The sequence below is a fragment of the Acartia tonsa genome, chromosome 13 (genome assembly GCF_053477335.1).
Source record: "Acartia tonsa isolate MP-2025a chromosome 13, ASM5347733v1, whole genome shotgun sequence".
In the NCBI taxonomy this organism is placed as follows: domain Eukaryota; kingdom Metazoa; phylum Arthropoda; class Copepoda; order Calanoida; family Acartiidae; genus Acartia; species Acartia tonsa.
Window position 1 is genome coordinate 42,816,258 of NC_137272.1, and position 17,445 is coordinate 42,833,702.

General features: G+C 30.3%; 1 long non-coding RNA gene across 1 annotated transcript in view; it reads left to right on the forward strand.

Annotated features, from left to right (window-relative positions):
* The first annotated feature begins 8,394 nt into the window (after positions 1 to 8,394).
* LOC145303889 (uncharacterized) overlaps positions 8,395 to 17,445 on the forward strand; it is a 28,303-nt gene continuing 19,252 nt past the window's right edge. Inside the window, exon 1 of the long non-coding RNA XR_013873854.1 lies at positions 8,395 to 8,615. This is a non-coding gene — a long non-coding RNA (uncharacterized LOC145303889). The remainder of the gene's footprint in view (positions 8,616 to 17,445) is intronic.

The following is a 17,445-nucleotide window of genomic DNA, read 5'->3' on the forward strand; positions in this document are numbered from 1 at the left end:
ATAAAATATTAATCCCAAAATAATTAAACATATTTTTGTTAGAAAACTAAGAAATAATAGAAAATATATATTTATAGGAACAAGGAAAAGTAAGTTAATATGTTGCGCAGCAAAAAACAAGAAAAACTCTGAACTGTTAATAGATGTCTTTTGTTCTTTTTGGATCCGAAAAGGTTTTAAGGGAGGGTAATTTGCCCCAATTATAACCCTCACCCCCCCCCCCCCCCCATAAAAAAAGAAAAAGTGAATGGAATAATCATATTACATAATGAAATTTAGTAGTGGGACAAAGTGACTCAAAAAATTAGCCATGTGACGTCATAAAAATGAGGGAGATGACAGGAGAAGTGGGAAAGAGAATCCTTAAAAAAGAGATAGAAAATCCCTCTTTTTTATGACGTCACATGGCTGATTTTTGAGTCACTTTGTCCCACTACGAAATTTAATAAGAAAAGCCCCCAAAACTAATCATGTTCTAAATAGACGTACTTACTTTATGCTAATGATCATTGAGTTGCTTCACTTTCTAGATTGTGCCAAACTGTTATAGGAATCATTATGCCAAGTTTGAAATCTGTGGGACAATTCTAACATGCCCAAATGATAAGAGGTACCCCTTGCAGAAGACGGACGTAGGGGCAAACATAAAACAAACGTACAGACTGGTTCTTGCTTTTCCTAGCTATAGAGTAGCTGCACTACTAATAATGTAACAAAAAAGTTGTTACAACATCTCAAAGATATTTCCAATTAATGTCAAAAACATAACACAAGAGGGTGTCCAACAAAAACTGAAAAATTATGTTTATAGCTCATTTTCGAGATTGCTATTTTTTGGGAGGTTACTTGTGTGTCAGTTTTATTCTAAAATTTTTAGGGAAGCTTTGTTTTTGCATTCGTTTTGGTTAAAAGTTAAATTTGCCCCAAAATAATTTTCATTTCCATTCTAATCTAAATTGTTGGTTGGAAAAATCTACCATCCCCCCCCCTACCCTATCTATGTCCCTTGGGAAACTTCTGAAGAGACTATTTTTATAAAAATTTATAATTAGGTTAATTGTGTTAATATTTTATATTGGCAATTAGGTATGAATACAAAGGAAAACTTTTTTCTCTTTCTCTCTCTCTCTTTCTTTCTCTCTCTCTCTCTCTCTCTCTCTCTCTCCCTCTCTCTCTCTCTCCATATATATATCTCTTTATCTCTCTCTCTCTCTCTCTCTCTCTCTAAAACTCAATGTTAATAATGTTTCTTATTTTTAAAAAGGTTGTTTTGATGTTAAGTGAAGTGAAAAAAAGAGAAAAATTTTCTGTTTAATTTGACCCCCTTTTTATTTTCAAGAGCTGTAATATTCAAGAAATTGGAAGTCTGTCTGTTTGTACAGTGTGTGTTTTTTATGAGAACTTTTTTGAAAGCAATTTTACCCTACTTATAGTTATCAGAATTTAATAATTAACGGCTTATTTTCTTCGTTTTTTATAACCATTTATTGAACATCAAAAAAATATTTCAGTTTTTATTAAAAAGTACGGTAAAATCAAAAATTCAAAACTTAGGTGTCAACATCTAAAAAAGGTTTTAGCGCATTTTTCTTAAGCTCAAATCTTCTACAAATTGGATTTTCAGTAGTCCACTTTAGGGGGCCAGTACTCCCTCCCTGGTTGAGATATGGCCTTCAAACTTTTATATGTTCTAGTACATGTCCCCAAAAGTATCTGTATCAATTTTTAACTTTGTATCTCAACTTTGAAGCATTTTGCAGCCATTCTTGCAAAGGGTAGAAGATTAGAGCATGAGAAAAATGCGCTAAAACCATTTTTAGATGTTAACACCTAGGTTTTGGATTTATGATTTTACTGTACTTTTTTTATAAAAACTGAAATATTTTTTTGATGTTCTATAAATGGTTATAAAAAAAACAAAGAAAATAAGCCATTAATCATTAAATTCTGATTACTATAAGTAGGGTAAAATTGCTTTCAAAAAAGTTCACATAAAAAAACACACTGTATGATATAAATGATGATCTAAATAACGAGGGTTCTTTAATTACCAGAGAAGTTTTTTTTTATACATAGCACTATTTGACAAAATTCATATTTTTTACTTTTCATTAGCAGGGGGTTGAAAACTGAATTTTGGAAACTACAAATTTTTGACTATTACAGCAAAAATATGATTTGTTTACGTAAAATTTGTGAAGACAAATTATAGGATTTATGTGATGTTAATAGTCTTATTTTTATCAAAATTTTATCTTAAATTTTCATTTTGTAGGTTTCTTATTTTTAGTAGCGAAGCTACTCTATAATTGGTTGTGTCTGAACGTCCCTTCGTCTTTAATGCTGCTCTCTTTTCAGTTCTCCCTCTCTCCTATAAAAAAACTCATCTCACTTCATTATTAGGGAAAAACTACCCCTTATTTTGAATTTATTTTAAAAAATAAGGTGCACTTGCGATAGCACCGAGACCGAATTAATTTTCCTCTCAACATTAGAGTAAAACACTAGAGGGAGAAAGGGTTAAATAACCGTATCTCCCCATCGCAATCACCTTGTGCAACCTTTCTATTGGGTCATTGAAAATTAACCAGTGGTGTCGCTTATATTAACACAGCCAAGTTGCAGAAAATATTTAAGTAGCAGACGAAAGAGGTCATTAAAAAAGTTAGGGAGGTAGTAATTTGTATATATGTACATCTATACTATGTTTTCTTAACAAAGATCTTTATTAAAGAATTAATTAGAGTCAACAACAATACCTGTTTTTCATCAATTTCTTGTTTTTCTTACAGCATAAAAAGATTAAAAATAACCATATGAGCGAAACAATCATAAACTTTTGGATCTTAAATCTATCTTTGTGAAATTAAAATGAAATGTTATTCCGCTCTAAAAAAAAAGACAAAGACCAAATTGTGGCAAAAATGATCCATGTGACGTCATAAAAATGAGGGAGATGAGAGGAGAAGTGGGAAAGGAAACCCCTCAAAATAGATCCCTCATTTTTATGACGTCACATGGATCATTTTTGACACAATTTGGTCTTTGTCAAAAAAAAAATTATATAATCTTGACTTTTTAAATGGTAATATCTTGGAAAAAACGACGTATCTCTTTAATCAAGTCTTCAAAATGAAAGTATGTCCTTAATAATTATTTTAAGTAGTTTCTGGAGGACATTTCGAGTAAACGAGTAGCTTCGCTATTAACAGTGAACAATGTTTATTTATCGTAGATTAATATAAAAACTTGCGCCTTAACCAATTTTCCAACTAAAGTTTCTCGTGTCTTAGGATTTTTATTCTCAAATTTTTTCCGATAATTTTTCGCCATCATGTAAAATTAGGGAGTTTGGGAGCAGATAATGGACGATAAATGATATTACCCCAAAATCATAAAAATTGCCTTTGGTACGTACCTGGAAGTTTTTTTTTAATTTGAAAGAGGGTTGAAAATAAGTTAAACTAGCATTGTACCATCTCTCCCTTACTATCCAGGCTTAAAGCTGTGTTTATTTCTTTCAAAAGCATGCTGTAATTTGTATTAATCAAGAAAATTACACAATATTTTGAAGAAACTGTAATTTTTTTTATTTATCTTGATATACCTTTTTAGATACTTTAATATACCTGATTCCAATTTTGGATATTCAGAAATACATGTATTAATGTGGATATTTAACTACAGTTGAAAAGGAAAAGTTATATTTTTGTTCAGAAGCCATTTCCTTGTCCTGTGCCTCTAAGGCCTAGGCAAAAAACAACAAAGACATTTTTTTGCTCTTTTTACTTGAGTGTCCATATAAACCTACCAACTGTTATCCATGGCTTTAGCATAACTTGATTATTGTCTAGTAGGAGGTGTCGGGTTCGAGTTTGCACCATGTTACGTCATACTAGATAAATGATAATGTAGATGCTAATATAATTTTTTCAATTTATACTTAAAATCTAGGTTTTTAACCTTCAACCCATGAATATTATCCCAATTCATGTAAGTGTTACCCCCAGAGTAAAGAATTATTCTTTTTTTTTTTTGGGGGGGGGGCGAAAATAAATTACCTATGCCCTTTCAAAATAAATGTAAATTACCCTCCTCCACTATTTAGAAATGAGCCCCCTCCCCCCCTAAGAAAAAAAAATCTTAAACGTACCATACGGACAGATTTATATAAACTATGGAATAGCTTCGTTCCAAGAAATGAATCTTTTTATGTCCAGTTAATTTTCTTGTAGCAAAAATAATCAATATATTAAATGATGAAATTTTACTTTTTTTGGTCCATTCTTTTTAGTAGCAAAGCTGCTCTTTGATTTGTTGTGTGTTGGTCATCTTACCTCCCTGAAATATTAAGGGATAAGTCAATTCAATGATGTAATAATAGGCAGTTCCTAAACTTTAGTGCTGTTTGTCTACCCACTTAAAACTAAATAGCCTAAAACCTGCCCTTGCCCAATAATATCCTGTAAAAAGGATCAGTATTAATCAGTAAAGCCATTTACGAGATCTATATACCTTTGATTGACCTATAATTAGCTTCACTGTAATAGAGAACCTTATCGGCCCAGTGGTTTGCAATATCTTAAGCTTCAGACAGACGGACATCGTACTACTTTGTATTATAGATTGTACTAGTAATTCTGACAATAAAAAAAAACAAAGAAATTGATGTAAAGTAAAAGTTTAAATTAAACCTTTTTTTGCTGTAATTAATTTATGAAAGTTAAATAATGTACTTCTTTTTATAAAACTCTAATTATGATACAATATAAAGAGTGAACTTTTTGTGATTAAAGCATATCGTTTTATTGCCTTTCGAGTGGTTTTAAGCTATTTTCCACGGGATAAAGACTTTCATCTACTTCAAACAGACAAAAAAATATTAGTTCAACGTTGTACACCAGCTAATCAAAATTTCATATAAATTTCATATTAGTACCCAAAGTTTTATACAAACATAAACTTTGGGTACCAGTTTAATTAACAGTCAAAGTCTTCTCCCTCCCAGATTTCTTTACAACGTATAAGTAAGAAGATATACAAAGTGTGTCAAACGACCAGCCGTGTGACGTCATAAAAATGAGGAATGAGATGCAAAGTGGGAAAGGAAACCCCTAATAAAAGGGATTTAGACGTATTTTTATGACGTCACCCGGCTGATTTATTGAGACACTTTGTAAAGTGACGTAAGTAAAACATGGGGTGCGTTCACTTCCGTACATTGTATATATCACATTATTATAACAATAGGAAGTTTTACACAAAGTACCTTGTGGAGCATTGATACCTCCTCCCTTACTATTTTTTAAATAAATTGAAATTAGATGGTTGGGGTAGGTTTTTGTTTGTTTGTTTTGGTTTTTTACATTAGTTCAGGTTAGGGATAGGTTGTATTGGATAATGAATGGCCCCATAGGGCTAGAGCCCTTACAAATTTTATAAAATACTATGCGAATATGAGGATGTGTAAAAATTACTACACAGTACATACCACGTATAAACAGGGATCATAAGGGATAAGACAATGGACAATAAATTGATGTAGATCCCCAATGAAAATAATCCAAATTACCCTTTCTGTAGATCAAATTTATAGTTAAAAGATTTAAACCCAATCCAGATTTAATAAAAGTACCCAAAGTTTTTAATTAACTAAACTTTGTGTACTAATAAATATAATTTGATAGTCCAATGTCCCCTCCCTCCATTCCTGAGAATAACATACACATGTTCATATGTAAGCAACCTATAATTAAAACTTATTAAAAATATAATATACTCAAACACAAGAATATTTTTAGCCGTATGTCGCGAAGCTAAATTAAACTGCCAAATTTGTTGATAAAAAAAGGATTATGAACTGCTTGAAGGTAAAAACAATGCACTGAATATTTAGTTCCGAAGCTACTATATAATTCCCTTTGTCTGTCTGCCCGTCCGTTAGTCTCTAAAGCTATTATTTTCTCGGTTACTATTTAAGATAGATGGCTAATATTTTGTGCATATAATTTATTAGATTTATGACTATTGAGCTTTTGCTTTAATTCACTTTGTCAGTATTTCCATTCATGAATCGGTACTTATGGATCTTGTCATCCTTTTTTCTAAGCTGGCATAAATGAATCGATCGGACAAACGTACAAACTGTACCTAATTAAAGAGTAACTGCGCTGCTTGTGAAAGATACAGGTATAATAAAAGTACCTCTATATTATTGCAATACATTTTATACCAATATCAAAATAGACATTATCTAATATTATTTTGTTTATATTTTTACATTTTTTACATAAAACTTGCAGGTGCGGCCCTAGCTCTGAAATGAAACAGGGAGAAATAGCAGAAAGATAGCCTAAAACCATCCTGACACTTATGTAAAGCATCCCCTAAATGGAGAACTCGTTTCAGTGGTTAGCAAGATCTCGGTCAAACAAGAACCCGTAAAAATTTATCAAATGGAAAAGTGCCCAAAACCATCACAGAATCTACATATGTAAAGCTATCCTTCAAAGAGAAAATAATCGCTGCAGTAGGTATTGAGATCTTAAGCTTCGAGCAAAAGCCCTTATTACTTTATAATAGGATAATTCATTATAAGTAACTAACATGTCTATTTTTTATTTATCTATCTGTCTATCTATATTTATCTATCTGTCTATCTATATTTATCTATCTGTCTATCTATATTCATCTATCTATCTATTTACGTATTTATCTATCTGTCTATCTATATTTATCTATCTGTCTATCTATATTTATCCATCTGTCTATCTATATTTATCTATCTGTCTATCTATATATATCCATCTGTCTATCTATATTTATCTATCTGTCTATCTATATTTATCTATCTGTCTATCTATATTTATCCATCTGTCTATCAATCTATCTATCTATCTATAGCTTTATTTATCAATCTGTCTATCAATCATTTAATTTGTTATTTATAACTAAGAAGTAATGTTTTCATATGTCTATTAAGTATTTATCAATCTGTCTATCTATCTATCTATCTATGAATCTATCTAATTACTCTAGAGATCTTAGGGGATATGACAATGAACTATAATACATATGTACACCCCCAATTATGATAAAATTATCTATTATGTAGATCAAAATTATTGTACAATCCCGTTAAGTTCTTATAAAAGTCCCCAACGTTTTTAAGCCAACAAATGATAGAACTTGCTTAAAAAAAACTTTGAAGACCAATATAATTTAAATTCCATGTCCCCTCCCTCCCTGCTAGTTACCCAAAGTTGACAGCAGTCATAATCGGTTAGAGGGATAAGGAACCCATAGAAAAACTATTTTTCCACTTCTCATAAATATAAATCTTAACCATATTCATTATTAATCTGGGACATTCTTACAAAAGTCATGTAATCAAAGTGTTGGTTGTCTACCTGATCAAGGACCCCCCCCGCCCCCATTTTTAAAAAATACACTAGATATCCCCCTTAAGCCATTAAAAATTCTCATTTTACCCCTCCATACCGACAAAATAAAAAGCTTGAACGTCCATGATCCTGATAATTCCTGGCAATATTTGATTAAACCTCCAGTAAGTAAATACACTTTAGATATCCTTACACAAATTTCAAATTTAATTAATCAGAAATCAATAATTTCATTTATGATGAGAAATAGAGAGAGAGAACAAGGAAAAAGAAAGAGATAAAAAATAAGAAAGAAAGAAAGTAAAAGTAGAAGGGGGAAACGAGAGAAAGAAAAAAGAATGATATTTAAAATTACAAAACAAACTTATTTTGTACTTATACCTATAAAGAATTATAATACCATAATTCGTTTTTAGGATAAACATTTAATAATCTCTCTCTCTCTCTCTCTCTCTCTCTCTCTCTCTCTCTCTCTCTCTCTCTTTGTCTCTCTCTGTCTCTCTCTCTCTCTCTCTCTCTCTCTCTCTCTCTCTCTCTCTCTCTCTCTCTCTCTCTCTCTCTCTCTCTCTCTCTCTCTCTCTCTCTCTCTCTCACTCTCTCTCGCACTCTTCTTTCACTATTTTTAATTTCTCTTTCTCTTAAATTTGCTCTGAAAGTTGTCTCTCAAAAGTTAAAATTTCTCGCAACTCGTCACAAATTATTAAATTCCGGGTAAAAATCAAGACGACACGGGGCCACTCCGCGACTCTCCCCGCAATTTCCCGCTTAACAATTCATGTGAAAAATGCGGGAAAAGTTAAAAGTGCGAGAAACCACCTTTTAACACGTCTTCTAACCACCGAGCCGGTGGCGCCGCGGAGCGGAGAAATTTCACACTACACAAGGGCGGTAAATGTGTGTGTGCAGCGGCAAAATCTCGTGAGGGGTGGCGCCGGGGGGGCGTGGGGAAGGTGTGTGTGGGCGAATTTATAAATATTGGTGGATTTTGTTTAAACACCGGTAGTGTGTTGACAACCACCGACAGAGTCGGACATCTCCCGGAGGGGGGATGGGACGAACCCCCGTCCCCTTTATTATTAACCCTTTCCATTGGAAGGGGGAGAAAATTGAGGGAGTGTGAAGGATAAATAAACCGCGTAGAGTGAAAATTCTACTAAAATAATAATAATACAAAACAAACATTATATTATATAAAAATTATATTTATTAAAGGTAAGTTTTTCAATTCTTTTCCATCTCATTCAACTAAAAAAAACTTTGAGAAATATAAGTTTAATTATCCTTAAAAACCTAAATTTAGATATCAAAAAAAGTCTACATATCATTTATTGTAATTTTGTCAAAATATAATATTTTTCGACGACTAAAAGAAGTCTAGTCTAGCTAGAATGACATTAGGACTAGATTATTTTCACAGCACCAAGACAATTTTCTGCTATCTTCTAAAACAAATTACTAAATCACATAATTGCCATTTTTTGTACAAGTAGAAATTAAAATTTCCGTCAAATTATGTGAAAATGTCATAAGCTGACAATTTGTTTTTGCTGAGAAAAAGTGATCCTTACTTTTTTGCCAATCATAATTATGGCACCTATATAAAACCATTTTGCCTGCAATGTTTCTGCCAGTAAAAGTAATTAATTGTCTTTTCTTTGTTCAATAATAACCAAAAACTAATGATTTTTTTGTCATAAATTGACTGATTGTAAAAATGGGAGGAATAATAATTCAGCAATATCCATTTTTTATTATACTAATACCTTTGCCCCTAGATAATATTGCAAAAATAGCCTAAAACTTTCCCAAGACATAAATCTTAAAATTTAACTATTCTACCCCCCCCCCCCCCCCCCATTGGGACCCATGTGAAAATAGATAACCATTTCAGTAGTTATCGAGATCTTAAGCTTTTGACAGAAAAAAACTTACTACTTTATGTGATAGGATATTACTTACTTGTTAATAAGATATCTTTTATTGACATATCTCTCTAAATAATAATCATCTTTTGGTTGTAAATTCGCATGATTTTCCTAGAAATTAATAAGGCACTTTGATTTCTTTACCTTTATATTAGGTTCAATATAATAAAGAATTAGTTTGGTTTTTTGTCTTCACAGGCAAGTTTGTATTTGATCTTTTGTTAATAACCAAAAGTTTTTTGATGTTTTAAACAATTTCAATAAACATTGCAAAAAAATCTTTCAGTACCCTTATTTCCCCTAACCTAGAAATGACACACATTTTTTTACCACTTTCACTTGTCCGTCTGTCTGTCTGTCCGTCTGTCTGTCTGTCTGTCTGTCCTTGTGTTTGTGTGTAACTGTAGTGTCTCATTATCTAATTGGGACAAATATTTAAATATGGAGCTCTTAAAAAACAACGAATCTTATTTTTTTATTTTTGACATCTCATAAAAATGTTGTCAAAAAATCTCCTTTCTTTGAAAATTTTGGAAGATTTTTTTAAATAGATTTTTTAATAATTGAATTTTTATATTTTTAAAGATTTTATATTAGCACTTTTAAATACAGTGTGGGGCACTATGTTCCTGACAGTGACAAAAAATCGATTTTTACATTTTGGAAAATACACTTTTAAACAATTGTTTAGTAATATACACAAGTTTTTGGAAATAAAGCCGAAAGAATTAGCTCTTTACTATGAAAAATAAGAATTTAATGTGTAATTACACCAGAGGTTTGGAATTAAGTTCCTTTTCATCAAAGTAAACAACTATTTTTTCGGTCAACTAAACTACATTTCAAATCAGTGTAAACCCTTTATTTTTAAAGCTATTTTTGAGTATTATATATTTTTGGAATCAGTATATAATAATTTATACGTTTAGCCTTTAAAAGAAGTCAAATCTCCATTTTTTGTTGTAATTGTAGGTAATTTTCTAGACATACCCGTTTCTTGTAAGATAAACAATTTTCTTGAAATGAAAATTTTACGTTTGGGTCCAGAACTAAAAATGGCAAAGGATGGCAATAAAATCCTCTCGTATGAGTAAATTAGAACTATGTATAATATCATAGAACCTTAGCCTAATCTCCCGAAATCTAGCGAAGTTTGCTTTTTTAAGCTCTTAAGTAACTAGGGTTAACCAAAAAATAACAATTTTTAAGTCATAAAAGTAATATATATTTCTTATTACTTAAAACACCTATTCAATTAAACTTAAAGTAAAGAAAAGTTTTAAAATCAAATAAATGATTATCCAATAATGTTTAAGCTCTTATCTGAACTATACCTTTTTATTAGGGGGGGAGGGGGGGGGGGTTGCTCGATATATATTAATCTTGGATCCCATTAAAGCTAGAAGTCTAAAAATTTTGTATGTGTTTTGCTTGATCAAGAAAAAATATTCTGATTTTATATTTTTAACATTATATACTCCCTTTACCCTTTTATTGAGCAACCTTTCACAAAAGGTTCTTTCATACTTATTAACAAAGAAGAGTAGAATTTATGTTGATTAAGATAGAAACTGTTTCCTTTAAAGTAAAATGAAAATAAAAATTAAAGTCTTACATATCTATGATCTAAAGGGATAAGACAATTGCCGATAAATTAATGTATATCCCCAATGCTAATACACGAAATTGCCCCTTCTATAAATTACAATTAGTTGTTGAAATGTTTGGACACTCAACTAATAAACCAACCAATCAAATTAATAAAGTCTAAAAGTTGTTATGCCTATAAATGAGAAAACACTATTTTAAAACATTGTGGACTAGAAAAATAAACAGCCCATTGTTACATCCCTCCCTGCTAAAAAAACACACACAGAAAATGAGTAAGAAATTGACTTATCTGTATGTAAACTTTGTATTAGAAATCTCAAAATATAAATTTCAGGGGCAGCAGTCTGCGGTAAAACAGCTGCAGATTTTCATTAAATTTTAGTTGGTCGTGTAATGTTGTTAGATTAGCTTAAGTTTAAAATTTGAAGTCTCTAAGTCAAAAATTGAGGTAACAGGAGCTAATTAAAGATTTCTTGAGACCTGCAGGACCTCCAGGATAATACCTGGAACCGGAAATTTACTTGAACAACTAGATTTCATATTGGGATGTAGTATTATAGGATATTTTAGTATTTGGTAAGATGAAATGCTAAGTTTAAGTCATGAAAAAATATTTTTGCTCTTTACCTGTATGATCCTGCCAGGTATCCTGGCATCCTGTGCCCGCCAGGATGGAGATATTCAACTTTCAGGTATGTGTCGTGCCCATTTTAAACAAGTCACTCAGTTAAAGCTCTATATCTTTCACACACAGAAAATGAGATAGAAAATACCTGTAAAGGGGGGGGGGGGCGCACCCCCCCCCCCCCGACTGTTAAGGGTTACCTAACATTGATTATTGGGTTGTGCAATATCTTTTGATATAATTCCCGTCAATGTAGCTCAAAAACAAAGGAAGTTACAGCTTCTGAAATGTGCTTATTAGACTATCTTTACACCCCCCTTGACGCCCTTTGTGTAAAACCCCTATTATAAGTATTTTTCACAATTATTTTAAAAGATATATGTATACTTATTGCTTTTTAAATAAAATTTCATTAAAATGTTCAAATATACACTCTCTATGATTTTTTGTCATTTTTCGGGATTTCTGGAACACAGTGTGGGGGAGGTTTGGAGGGTGGGCCTTATAATTAAGCATGTTCATGCAAATTTTTATTTTTAACCCTCTGCTACCGAAACAGTGATATTTTCCTCTTTCAAAAATTAACAATCCATGCATCTATATTGACTTTTTTACATAATATGATTCTAATGATTAAAATCTGCACTAATTATAGGCATTTTTAATGAATACATAAAAAGCCTTTCAAATAAGAGTCAACAATTGACTGGCATAAAAGTTGAAGGAATATAGAAGTGCCCTATTTCTATATTCAATTCTTTCTTGTTTTGGATAAAAAAAATGATTGTATGTTGCAAAAAGGGTTAAAATAAAAATGATTATTGCATGTTACAATTTTTGCTACGCGAAAAAAAAGTAGAAATTTCGTAATTACGCGAACGAGTGACAAAAATGACACCTAGAACTTTTTCATATGCTACGCCACTTTTAATTACTCCAAATCATGCAAACCCTGGCCTGCTAGTCTAACATGGATATGTATGCTGAAAACTGCAATTTCAATGGTCTTTTACTAACAGGCATTTAAAGAAGGACCAATGCTACATAAAAGCGTTTTTTACTGTAATTTACATTAAATTTATGTACATTCTTAAGCATATTACTAATAGAAACCAATATCTACCCTTCTACACTATATTGAAAAAGACATTAACATTTTATTGATATATAAAATACTCAATTTTTAAATATTTTTAATAAAATTTATCCCTTTACAGCCGAAAATTTCTAAATTACATAAAATATTAAACCTAGGAAGGTAGACACAGTACGTAACATACTCGCTTAGTGAACACTCGTAATAAAAAGCACTGTATAGCAATCTTCACATGAGCTGAAAAGGTGGATAGGATTCTTCACATGGGCCAAGAGGTGAATTAAGTTTCGTTTCTTTGAATATTGCTAGACAAATCGTTCTTGTTTTTAGTTAAAAATTTAATTATCCAAAACTTTGACATTCAAAAATATTTAAAATATCAACATATTTTTTTAAATCAACATCAATTCATTTTTATATATATTTTGAAAAATACTATGAATTATTTATCACAAATATAGTTTAAAGTAATTATTAATTCATAAATTATATCAAAAATAATTTTTTTTTCAAATTCTGCCAATAAGCAAGGGAGTTTTTATGTAACTTACTCTGTCGTACTTATGGACAGACACTAACAAATTATACAGTTGCCCCTTTTTTTCGTTAAAATATATCCTCAAATTATATATATCTCCAAGTAAAATTTCATGGAGAGGTTTCGTGATTTTTAAGGTTTATTCCAAAAAATGTTCTAAAATTAAAATAACAATTTATGAGTTATGTACTTGTAATATAAAGGCATACATTAAAAAAAACAATGGCTATACAGTAGCTTTACTGAAAGGTGTACCTTAAATTATATTTAAAATAGAGTTATTAAAAATTAAAAATACTATTTTGCCTAAAAAAATAAATGATAGTGATTTCTTTTTTTTATTTAAAACAATTACAGCATGCGATTTCTTAGTGCAGATAGTACATAACAGTCCATATTGTATTTTATTAATGGTTTTAGTAAATTAAACGTGTATTAACCCGGCGTACATTACAAAAAAAAACGAGTAGATTATAAATCATTTAAAAGTCGTTTAGAATGTTTCGCAAAGCCAAAAGAACTCGCGAACTCGTGTTCCAGATGTTTTTACTTTCCCACCAATAAAAAATCATCAAAATTTCTTAGACACAATGTGCGTTTCTTTCTTCCAATTTGACATTACTTTTGCATGCTTTAATTGTTATCAAGACAATAATTTTCATATTTAATATAAAACTTGTGTAAAAATTATAATTATATAAAGTAGTTTTTCTTTAAGGCCATATTTCAATGTCTTACTTTTTTCTACATTTTTAACTCAAATGTCCTAATATTTTGATTAATTTTGGGAGGTTTTCAGAGGACATCCACACACTGTATTCTTTTTCATATGAGTTATACTCAAAATAGTCCATAAATTTTTACCCAGTTTAAACATGATGACGGTGTACATTTACTTCCACAAATGTAGTACATTAATACTGCTACGTGCCTAGAGACCCCTAGAGGCACATGAGAGGGCGGGAAAGTCGATATTGCATTATTAGTTTTATGAAGAAAAAAGTAAAAAAAGTTGAGGGGTATTTTTTCTATGGGGATTTATCTTGTGAGGGTGGTCTTACCTTTCCAGGACCAATAAGAAGCTATATTGTAAAGGAGAACCATATCGGTTCAGCAGTCTGTTTTATCCTTCGGTACAGACAGACAAACATACAAATTCAGATCCTGTTACTTTTATATAATAATTATAGTCCCTAAATCATTAGCTATCATGCATTTTTGCAAATATATAAAATACGGGTTGAAGATATGCGGAATTTAGTACACACTGATTTTAAAACACAGGTCCTTAAGTATTTCTTAACAACATTTTATGAACCTATCTTTAAAACATCCACAGTGGTTTACAATCTGGTTTAGAGGACAAAATTGAAGGCATTTGATAAAATTGCGCCAAAAAAATTTACCTCAAATTATTATGTTAAATAAATCAGTCAAAAATCTTTTTTTATATTGCTAGCAATATAAGCAAAATAATGCTGAAAAAAAATATTGAATTTTGTCTAAATAATGATAATTGTTCGTGTAATAGTATATAAACCTAACATGATTTTTAATATTAATTACCCCAGAATATTTAATTATATTAATTACACATACCTTAAACAAAAACTGTAAAGACTTTCGGATATTTATGTCCTAGTTTTGACTGACATTTATCTATTAATATTGATATTAAACTACTACTATCTACCCTATATCTACAAAGTAAAATTATTCTAATACTGTCTATAATACGCCCCTAGAGGCCTCTAGTGGCACTTAAATGTTTTTTTTTATTTCAAATATATAACTTAGGAAATGATTTGTATGTTGCGTTTTTTTTCTTCGATTTTTTAATGATTTCTTTTGGGAGGGTGGTGGTATCCTCCCCACAAATAGTTATAAACCTTCCGAGGACCTATGAGAAGCTACCCTGTTAGGGAGAACCCGATCGGTTCAGCGGTTAGCGAGATCCTTCGGTGCAAACATACAAACACACAGAAAGACAAACAGACATCCTGTTACTTTATTATAAGGATGAGTTTTATATGCTTCAAATATGTAAAAAATTACATTAATTTTGTAATATTATTCTGACAGGCCAAAAAGTTAAATTATCCGAAAGTCTTTGCTTTGCAGTGTTACAAAAAGATATTTCTTAACGACGATGGTTAAGAAAAATCATGGAAAAGGGGAAAGGTTAATGAAAGAATTTAAATGACTAAAAATCTCTTGCTATGGAAAATCAGTTCTATATAAAGTAATTAAACACAAAGTTGAATGCCATTATTTTAAATCTTTTTTTTTTAAAGATGCGGGAAAAAATATTTTTAAAAATCTACTAAATCATTAACCAAGCCTATATCCCTGATATGAAATGCTATCCAACCCTTCTCCATTTTTTTTGGCCAATAAACTCATGACCTTAAGGCTTTTTCGTGAGGTGCCTTCTTTTATGTTATCAACCCCGTGGCCCCATTTGATGTGGGGTGGGGGGGGGGGAGATTACCCTCCCCTAACCTTTGTCTTTATGATATTAATGTTGTTAACTATGTTTGCAAAGGCAATAAATCAATTTTAAACTGTTTTAGAGTTTTTTACTGCATGATTATTCATTTTAAAAGATAAGAGAATTCTTATTTTTTCAACAAGGATTGGCTCCGAATCCGTTGGAATCAAACCGGTTCTAAGTAATACTGAAAAATCATGTATCTTATCACATTATAAACAGTTTTCCACGACAAATTAAATAAAATTATGCTATTTAATCTCTTGGCTAACAAAAATTTAATAAATCTTATGATTTTTCATTTTACCATACGTAGAAAACTATCTATAATTAATTACTATACATAATGGCTTGTAAAAGAATTAGAGTAAAAACTTTTATTCAGGTGACATACACCTATCTTTAATTTTCTTTGAAAAATGTTTACCATTAAAGCATTAAACCAACCTACCCCCGAAAAAAATGAATATTAATAAACTTCCCAATAAAAAAAAGGTAATATTCCAAAATGACTTTCAATTTCCTAAACTTTTTAATTCTCCCTATTTTAAAATTAATTTTTGGAGGGAGAAAAATGATTTAAAAATGAATAGGCTAATAAAGGAGAGAGGGCTAAAATGGTAATGGAAAAAAGGGGAATGAAAAACGATTAAAAGTATATTATCATTCATCTATATTCCAAAAAGAGAGTTTAATTTGAAAATAAAATTTTAAATTTTGGCTGTAAAAATTCTTATTTGAAAAACATAAATTTTATAATTGTACCTACATATTAAAGATACAAATTTAAATTTTCTAGGTTTTAAATGCATAAGACTATTCTATCAGTTATTTGTCTAGTGTCCCAACCATGTTAGAAATTACTACAAGACCTTAATGAGTTTTTAATTGAGCCTTGCGCTACGATCATTAAAATTGGAAAAATTCAACCGAAAAAAAACTTAATTTTCCAAATATTAAAATAATTTAAAACTGTGTACATATAAACTATATGTTTTTGTTAAATAATCATTAAAAGTTTTTATTGTTTGTTGTAAAAATGCTTTTTACAACAATATATATATTTTAATCTATTATCATTTGAACGACAAAAAATCGTAGAAACAACTGTTCTATGTTCATAATACCAAAAGTATTTACTTAAAAAGAGATCATTAAAAATACATTTAGCTTCATATTATATATATTTTACATGTATATATACTGAAATCACTTTTTATCAACTTGAAACCTTTTTGCTTTGCGGTTTGGAAAACACCATGGCTTGGTTTCTGTGCGGGATAATTTTACTTTTTCTGCACTGGATACCCTTAGCATGACTTTTAGCCAGTGATGTAGCAAATTAAGAAAAACTAAATTTGTACGTTTTTTTGTCCTTAGATATTAGTTAGTAAGGTTTTTTTTGTCTGTAGCTAAAGACTGTTATAACTATTAAACCAGTTCTACATTTAAGCTAAGCTTCAAATAGATCCCGGAAGGGTTTTAGACTATTTATTTTCAGATTCAAGTCTTCGGATGGTTTTATGCTATTCTGCAAATATGAAAACGAAATGGTTTAGGTGGTATGGTTGCATAAAAAGAACTTTAATACAGTAAACAAACAAACAAACAATTTTTTTTGATTAAATACTTAATTTTAATTTTACATAAGTTTGTTTATATTGGCAAGGACAAAAGACAGTTATTTAATTGGCATAAAACATAATTATATGTATCAAAATGATTTATCTAAAAGGATTGTTTTAATATTTTTTTA